At 42.9% G+C, this 9,623-nt stretch overlaps 1 pseudogene across 1 annotated transcript in view; it reads right to left on the reverse strand.

The window, feature by feature from the left end:
• Nucleotides 1-6,490, reverse strand: part of LOC311114645 (dynamin-like GTPase OPA1, mitochondrial) — a 65,857-nt pseudogene extending 59,367 nt beyond the window's left edge. Inside the window, exons 1-4 of the transcript in view lie at nucleotides 6,275-6,490; nucleotides 5,204-5,522; nucleotides 2,971-3,067; nucleotides 317-433 (exon numbers count right to left, since the gene is read on the reverse strand). The product of the transcript in view is annotated as a dynamin-like GTPase OPA1, mitochondrial (transcript). The remainder of the gene's footprint in view (nucleotides 1-316; nucleotides 434-2,970; nucleotides 3,068-5,203; nucleotides 5,523-6,274) is intronic.
• Between the last annotated feature and the right edge of the window lie 3,133 nt (nucleotides 6,491-9,623).

The following is a 9,623-nucleotide window of genomic DNA, read 5'->3' on the forward strand; positions in this document are numbered from 1 at the left end:
AGGATAGCTAATCGGGAAAGTGAAAAGTGATTGCAACTTGTTAGCGAAACCCTTTTTTTGCTGGAAAGTATGAGGGTAGATTGCTGGGTAATGCAGGTATGAATCAACAAAAAGAAGCCCACTTCAAGTTCAGATTACCAATGACGTCAACTGTGATTTTCTACCACTTGAAGCAGCTGCTATAGCTATTCTGGGTTCAAAACTCAAGATGTTTATTTATCACTTTTGCCACTTGTTCAAAAAAAGATACAATCCTGGCCTAAAAAAATGGATGACCTGCTTTGTCTGACATAGCCTCCAAAAAGCCTGTACTCACCGGTGAAGAGAATGCTTTTGAGGAAGGTGACGTTCTCTCCTATCTTATCGAAGTCAGGTAACTCGGGTAGCAGCTTGGCAATCTCCTCTAACTCAGGCAGCACTTTGGTTAGTTTATCTGTGTGCAGAAGAGAAGTGCGATAGGGTAGGTGGAGTTTACCCTTTGAACATGAGAATCAAATGAAACAAACGAACTAAGCAGCCTTAACAGAAAGACAGCACTGGCTCAGCCCAAATACACTGCTCAAAAAAATAAAGGGAACACTTAAACAACACAATGTAACTCCAAGTCAATCACACTTCTGTGAAATCAAACTGTCCACTTAGGAAGCAACACTGATTGACAATACATTTCACATGCTGTTGTGCAAATGGAATAGACAACAGGTGGAAATTATAGGCAATTAGCAAGACACCCCCAATAAAGGACTGGTTTTGCAGTTGGTGACCACAGACCACTTCTCAGTTCCTATGCTTCCTGGCTGATGTTTTGGTCACTTTTGAATGCTGGCGGTGCTTTCACTCTAGGTGGTAGCATGAGACGGAGTCTACAACCCACACAAGTGGCTCAGGTAGTGCAGCTCATCCAGGATGGCACATCAATGCGAGCTGTGGCAAGAAGGTTTGCTGTGTCTGTCAGCGTAGTGTCCAGAGCATGGAGGCACTACCAGGAGACAGGCCAGTACATCAGGAGACGTGGAGGAGGCCGTAGGAGGGCAACAACCCAGCAGCAGGACTGCTACCTCCGCCTTTGTGCAAGGAGGAGCAGGAGGAGCACTGCCAGAGCCCTGCAAAATGACCTCCAGCAGGCCACAAATGTGCATGTGTCTACTCAAACGGTCAGAAACAGACTCCATGAGGGTGGTATGAGGGCCCGACGTCCACAGGTGGGAGTTGTGCTTACAGCCCAACACCGTGCAGGACGTTTGGCATTTGCCAGAGAACACCAAGATTGGCAAATTCGCCACTGGCGCCCTGTGCTCTTCACAGATGAAAGCAGGTTCACACTGAGCACGTGACAGACGTGACAGAGTCTGGAGATGCCGTGGAGAACATTCTGCTGCCTGCAACATCCTCCAGCATGACCAGTTTGGCGGTGGGTCAGTCATGGTGTGGGGTGGCATTTCTTTGGGGGGCCGCATAGCCCTCCATGTGCTCGCCAGAGGTAGCCTGACTGCCATTAGGTATCGAGATGAGATCCTCAGACCCCTTGTGAGACCATATGCTGGTGCGGTTGGCCCTGGGTTCCTCCTAATGCAAGACAATGCTAGACCTCATGTGGCTGGAGTGTGTCAGCAGTTCCTGCAAGAGGAAGGCATTGATGCTATGGACTGGCCCGCCCGTTCCCCAGACCTGAATCCAATTGAGCACATCTGGGACATCATGTCTCGCTCCATCCACCAACGCCACGTTGCACCACAGACTGTCCAGGAGTTGGCGGATGCTTTAGTCCAGGTCTGGGAGGAGATCCCTCAGGAGACCATCCGCCACCTCATCAGGAGCATGCCCAGGCGTTGTAGGGAGGTCATACAGGCACGTAGAGGCCACACACACTACTGAGCCTCATTTTGACTTCTTTTAAGGACATTACATCAAAGTTGGATCAGCCTGTAGTGTGGTTTTCCACTTTAATTTTGAGGGTGACTCCAAATCCAGACCTCCATGGGTTGATACATTTGATTTCCATTTATAATTTTTGTGTGATTTTGTTTTCAGCACATTCAACTATGTAAAGAAAAAAGTATTTAATAAGATGATTTCATTCATTCAGATCTAGGATGTGTTCTTTTAGTGTTCCCTTTATTTTTTTGAGCAGTGTACTACATCCAATTCACATCAGATTAACCACACACTTCACTGATTGACAGGAAATAAACCAACATGACAAGTTATTTAACAGTGGTAAATCTATATCAGAATTTCAAGTTCATAGGCTTCTAATGAGTCATTTCATGTAGGGGGTTTTCTGCATAAATGTTTTTTTTTCAGGCCGCCTAAATCCAAACAGTAAAACAAATACAAATAATTTTTCGGCATTGAAAAACATTTTAAGTGTAAAGTGAAACAGATACAAAGTATGTAAAAAATAAATAAAAATGACAACGGATCTATATATTTTAATAAGATCATCTTTGAGAACTAACAATCACCGAAATATAGCTATAAAGTCAGGGAGAATCTAAAATTCCAGAAAATTATGCATTCAGAAGTTTTTTTGTTATGGCATGGGGCCCCCACTGACTTTGTTATAATGTTTTGAGTTACCCAGATAGCATAAGAACATGGAATAAGCCATGGAAAAATGTGTAGAAAGAAGGGCCACTAAATTTTCCATTGTGTAGAAAGGAGGGCCACTAAATTTTCCATTGTGTAGAAAGAAGGGCTACTAAATTTGCAGTTGAGTAGAAAGGAGGGCCACTACATTTTCCGTTGAGTAGAAAGGAGGGCCACTAAATGTTCCGTTGTGTAGAAAGGAGGGCCACTAAATGTTCCGTTGTGTAGAAAGGAGGGCCACTAAATGTTCCATTGTGTAGAAAGGAGGGCCACTAAATTTTCCGTTGAGTAGAAAGTAGGGCCACTAAATTTTCCATTGAGTAGAAAGGAGGGCCACGCCCACCACCTAAGCCCCATTTTGATCCAGAAAAAAAATCTTACCTAGGTCAATGTGTTTACTCAGCTCCCAGAAGAAATCAGGTATTACCCAATTGTATTCACTCATATCAGGCAGCATATCCTTCCATTCCTCATAGGTCTGGAAGAACAGAACAGAAGTGGCATTTCAATCACATGGTCAATTTACAATTTTAAATGGGACAAAAAAAATACCTCAGTTAAAGATTAACAACAACAATATTTCAAGGGATGGGTTAGGGCACAACAATTGGACATACTGTGCATTCGGAAAGTATTCAGACCCCTTCCCTTTTCCACATTTTGTTACGTTACAGCATTATTCTAAAATGGATTACATACATATTTTCCCTCATCAATCTACACACAATACCACGTAATGACAAAGTGAAAACAGGTTTTTAGAAAATAAAATATTTATATAAGTATTCAGACCCTTTGCTATGAGACTCGAAATTGAGCTCAGGTGCATCCTGTTTCCATTGATCATCCTTGAATGGAGTCCACCTGTGGTAAATTCAAGTGATTGGACATGATTTGGAAAGACACACCTGTCTATATAAGGTCCCACAGTTGACAGTGCACATCAGAGCAAAAACCAAGAGCTCCGAGACAGGATTGTGTCGAGGCACAGATCTGGGGAAGGGTAACAAAAAAGTTCTGCAGCATTGAAGGTCCCCAAGAACCAAGTGGCCTCCATCATTCTTAAATGGAAGAAGTTTGGAATCACCAAGATTCTTGCTAGAGCTGGCCGCCCGACCAAAATGAGCAATCGGGGGATTAAGGCCTTGGTCAAGGAGGTGACCAAGAACCCGATGGTCACTCTGACAGAGCTCCAGAGTTCCCCTGTGGAGATGGGAGAACCTTCCAGAAGGACAACCATCTCTGCAGCCCTCCACCAATCAAGCCTTTATGATAGAGTGGCCAGACGGAAGCCACTCCTCAGTTTAAGGCACCTGACATCACATTTGCCAAAAGGCACCTAAAGGACTCTCAGACCATGAAAAATAAGAATCTCTGGTATGATGAAACCAAGATTGAACTCTATGGCCTGAATGCCAAGCATCGCGTCTGGAAGAAACTTGGCAGCATCCCTACAGTGAACCATGGTGTTGGCAGCATCATGCTGTGGGGATGTTTTTCAGCGGCAGGGAATGGGAGACTAGTCAGGATCGAGGGAAAGATGAACGGAACAAAGTACAGAGAGATCCTCAATGAAAACCTACTCCAGAGCGCTCAGGACCTCAGACTGGGGCAAAGGTTCACCTTCCAACAGATCAACGACCCTAAGCACACAGTCTAGACAACGCAGGAGTAGCTTCGGGACAAGTCTCTGAATGTTTTTTTATTTTTTTTGCAAGAAATCCTAAAAACCTGTTTTTGCTTTGTCATTATGGGGTATTGTGTGTAAATTGATGAGGGGGAAAAAACGATTTAATCCATTTTAGAATAAGGCTGTAACGTAACAAAATGTGGAAAAAGTCAAGGGGCCTTTATACTTTCTAAATGCACTGTATTTCCCATTCTAAGTGACATGAAAGGGTTAACTCTTAGGTAAAAGGACCCTTGTGTTTTCCTCTATCTTGAATGAGTCTGGGTTAAAAAGAGAAGAAGTGTGAGGGGAGACTAGACACATCTAGCCTATACAAGAATAATATGTAAACCTGGACCATATAGTGAAAGGGGTTTGAGATAACCAGCTCATAAGGGAATCTCATCTGTGCTGGCAGTCTGGCATAAACACACACCCTAGCAGAGCGGCAGTCAAATGTAGAGCAATTCACCTCTGTTCCACTGGGAGTGGAGGTAAGTAGGTGGACTCGTACATTAGGATTAGAAAAGCAGCACTCAAAGCCAATATAGCGTAAGCACAGTGTGAATGGTAGTAAACCACTTTATCTGTGTGTTCGTTACTCTCACTGCTCTTACCAAGCAGGTCAAGCCAATTAGAGGTCAGAGTGCCAACTGGTATCTAGATTTGAGAGATATGCCAAGAGTGTGCAAAGCTGTCATCAAGGCAAAGGGTGGCTATTTGAAGAATCTCAAATATATTTTGTTTAACACTTTTTTTGTTACTACATGATTCCAAATGTGTTATTTCATAGTTTTGACATCGTCACTATTATTCTACAATGTAGAAAATAGTAGAAATAAAGAAAAACCCTTGAATGAGTAGGTTTTCTAAGACTTTTGACCGGTAGTGTATGTCTGGCCGTTAACGTTCAACGCACTCTCCTCTACCTCAAATGTACTGTACCTTTTTAGCAGTGTACCCGCCTCCCACTGCTGAGCCCAGCACAATGTACCGGAGCTTGAGCAGCCTGGAGGCCAGGCGGAGCATCCAGAAGTTGCGGTGCTGCTGGTAGCGCCAGCCGCCATGGCTGCCCGGGGGAGGCTTGGGGGGCTGCATGGGCAGCCGGGACATGGAGGTGAAGTGGCGGGCTGCCGAGCGGTGCGGGGGATTGGCACTGGCGTTGTACCGGTGGTGGATGGCACGAGACAGAGGGTGCAGCTTCTGTAAGGGCATCCTGAACCTCACCCCCATGTTGGGGGAGACCAGGTTTCTGCAGGCCATGCTGACAGGACAGAGACATGGAGAAAACGGGTTAGGGATTTAGACCCACAAGCAACTTTAACACTGTACCTTCTGCAGACATCAGCTAGGTGTAATGAGTAGAACGATTGATATTTTTCTGTACAATACAACATGATGAACAACAACGGCATGATAGTGTTGATTGAACAGGGAACAAATAACGTTAGCTAGCTACAGTAGCTGCATATCTGCCAGGCTAAATACAGTAATGTTGGTTAGCTAAAATGCATTGTTAACGTGAACTTAAAAACAATGTCAACCTTTTGTTTTGCAGTTAACTAGTTAACCCACACCACACCCAATCGAGTAGGCCACTTGATATCAGTGATTCCAATTTGTTTTACACCAAGCAAATGTCTAGCTACTAACTGTTTGCGTTACCTTCTTGACCATCATCAAGACTAATAACAACCCTTTCGTAGTCAGCCTCTAGGCAACAAGCCAGTTAACTAAGCTAACGTTAGCTAGCCAGTCAGGTAATTAGAAGTAGTACATCATTGTCATCTAGCTATTGCTGTTTTTGTATGCATCATTCATTGATTGACTTATCTAGCTAGCTAGTATTGTGGTCAACATTGCTAACTAGTTATCTCAATATAGCACAGCTAGCAACACTATCCTCATGCCCAGATTGCTAACTTAGCTTGCTCGCTTTCTAACAGTACCTATCTATATATCTAGTTAGCCGGCTAGCGGTAAAGGTTGAGCTTTCTTTATTGTTACCCCACTTACCAGGCCACTGCGCTTCCAACTCGTAACATAATGCTATTACCAACAAGGGGTAAATGAAAATGTGTTATAAATTCGCGCTTAGGCACAATTCATATCATCTTTCCAGACGGTGCACATTGGTTAGCTTGCTCAGTAAAAGGACACAGCAAGAAATCGGAATGACAGGTCTACTTGCTGGAAACGAGTCCAACCTCCAAATCAGCACTGACAAAACAGTCTATGGTGCTTCCAAGTTCCTACACGGTATCTCAGTCACACATACCCAGTCACGTCTCTATTAAATGTTCTCTAATTTTTCAACATATAGCTAAATCAATTGGAGAAATTATTTATTTTTGTAAATTATAGTAAGAATTTCCACACTGTAGCCTAATCAGACTAAAAACACCATTGTGTCTTAATTTTTCTTCCATGGACGCTGTGGACTTCACAAAACTGTGTAATTAACCCACTCCAATGCTTGAGGGCATAAAAAATCTGCACACATCCACTACTACTCATCCTCTGTGGTGTGGATGGTCTAATAATGCATTATCAACATTAACTCTTCAACGTTGTACATTTATGATGTGTCATTGTTGCTTTGCTATCTACACTGCTGCTTACTATTTACATTTTAGTCATTTAGCAGACGCTCTTATCCAGAACGACTTACAGTTAGTGAATGCATACATTTTCATACTGGCCCCCCGTGGGAAATACACCCACAACCCTGGCGTTGCAAACTCCATGCTCTACCAACTGAGCTACACGGGACTATTATCTATGCATAGTCACTTTACCCTTACCTACATGTACAAATTACCTCGACTAACCTACCCTCGCACATTGACTCGGTACTGGTACCCCCTGTATATAGCCTCATTATTGTTATTTAATTGTGTTACTTTTTTTTTCTTAAAAAAAAAACAAACGTTTATTTAGTAAATATTTTCTTAACTCTATTTTCTTAAAACTGCATTTTTGGTTAAGGGCTTGTAAGCATTTCACGGTAACCTGTTGTATTCGGCGCATGTGACAAATACAATTTTATTTTATTTTATTTGAGTCATCTGATTTTTACAACTATCTGTTGAACACTAAATAATCTCAGTTTCAGACAATAAATACATTATGTTTGAAATATTATTACAACTCAGTCCGAATTCTTTATCGTCGGAAAATACTGTATTTGAGTGCACGCATAAAACCACCCCAATTCTACCTACGTAAATATGCTTCAGTATGAAACATTTGAGATTCTGGGGTGGATGGCACAAACACACACACACACACACACACACACACAAACTAACAGTTGAAGTTTAGGTTTAGGTTTCTGGCGGTTCTTTCGTAATTCAGAAAAAGTTCTCAAAGATAGTCTCTATCTATGTGGAAATCTATCCTCAGTCCTCTCTTCTCCATTCTCAAAGAGTTTGTCAATTCGTTAGTAGGCAAACAGAAGAGTGTCCTCCTCGATTGCCACCTATCATCGAGGACATTGAAATCTGCCACACCCCCTTTGGATCAGCTTTTGTTTTGTCAGAGGAGAAAAACATGCACATGTTCAAAAACAATATGATACTTATTGTTTTTTCTATAAAATGTATTGCACAACTAACTTAATTTGTTTTGATCACTTAACACATTTATTTGGGGATCCACCCCTGTAAAAGTAATTTGCCTAATGACATGAGAGTGGAGAAGGACCGTCTCACTTCAAGAAAGCGTTTTTTATTTTATTTTTTATATACACTACCAGTCAAAAGTTTTGACACACCTACTCATTCAAGTGCTTTTCTTTATTTTTACTATTTTTTACATTGTAGAATAATAGTGAAGACATCAAAACTATGAAAAAACACATTTGGAATCATGTAGTAACCAAAAAAGTGTTAAACAAATGAACATATATTTTATATTTGAGATTCTTCAAATAGTCACCCTTTGCCTTGATGACAGCTTTGCACACTCTTGGCATTCTCTCAACCAGCTTCACCTGGAATGCTTTTCCAACAGTCTTGAAGGAGTTCGCACATATGCTGAGCACTTGTTGGCTGCTTTTCCTTCACTCTGTGGTCCGACTCATCCCAAACCATCTCATTTGGGTTGAGGTCGGGGGATTGTGGAGGCCAGGTCATCTGATGCAGCACTCCATCACTCTCCTTCTTGGAGACTGACGTATTCCTGTCCTGTCTTTTCATAATGTTATTGCAGGTATGGTTCTATTGTCTAATAATTACTATTATACAGTCTTTGCATTGAAGATTGTTTATTATTTTATTTGATATGTTATGGCTTTATTTATGAATGTGATTGTGTGAGTCCGAGAAAACACTGAGAGAGAAAGAACAACTTGTCAGATGGTGCATTGGACACATGTATTCCTGTCCTGTCTTTTCATAATATTATTGCAGATCTACATAAAATCTAAAAAAGACAGCTGTGGTGTCGCTCTTCGTTTCTTGGTTCTTCTGTGGTACATACTGTAGTCACGGCCATGTATATACACTGCTCTAAAAAATAAAGGGAACACTTAAACAACACAATGTAACTCCAAGTCAATCACACTTCTGTGAAATCAAACTGTCCACTTAGGAAGCAAAACTGATTGACAATAAATTTCACATGCTGTTGTGCAAATGGAATAGACAACAGGTGGAAATTATAGGCAATTAGCAAGACACCCCCAATAAAGGAGTGGTTATGCAGGTGGTGACCACAGACCACTTCTCAGTTCCTATACTTCCTGGCTGATGTTTTGGTCACTTTTGAATGCTGGCGGTGCTTTCACTCTAGTGGTAGCATGAGACGGAGGCTACAACCCACACAAGTGGCTCAGGTAGTGCAGCTCATCCAGGATGGCACATCAATGCGAGCTGTGGCAAGAAGGTTTGCTGTGTCTGTCAGCGTAGTGTCCAGAGCATGGAGGCGCTACCAGGAGACAGGCCAGTACATCAGGAGACGTGGAGGAGGCCGTAGGAGGGCAACAACCCAGCAGCAGGACCGCTACCTCCGCCTTTGTGCAAGGGGGAGCAGGAGGAGCACTGCCAGAGCCCTGCAAAATGACCTCCAGCAGGCCACAAATGTGCATGTGTCTGCTCAAACGGTCAGAAACAGACTCCATGAGGGTGGTATGAGGGCCCGACGTCCACAGGTGGGGGTTGTGCTTACAGCCCAACACCGTGCAGGACGTTTGGCATTTGCCAGAGAACACCAAGATTGGCAAATTCGCCACTGGCGCCCTGTGCTCTTCACAGATGAAAGCAGGTTCACACTGAGCACGTGACAGACGTGACAGAGTCTGGAGACGCCGTGGAGAACGTTCTGCTGCCTGCAACATCCTCCAGCATGACCGGTTTGGCGGTGG

Source organism: Coregonus lavaretus (assembly GCF_964263955.1).
Source record: "Coregonus lavaretus genome assembly, contig: HAP1_SCAFFOLD_403, whole genome shotgun sequence".
Lineage (NCBI taxonomy): Eukaryota > Metazoa > Chordata > Actinopteri > Salmoniformes > Salmonidae > Coregonus > Coregonus lavaretus.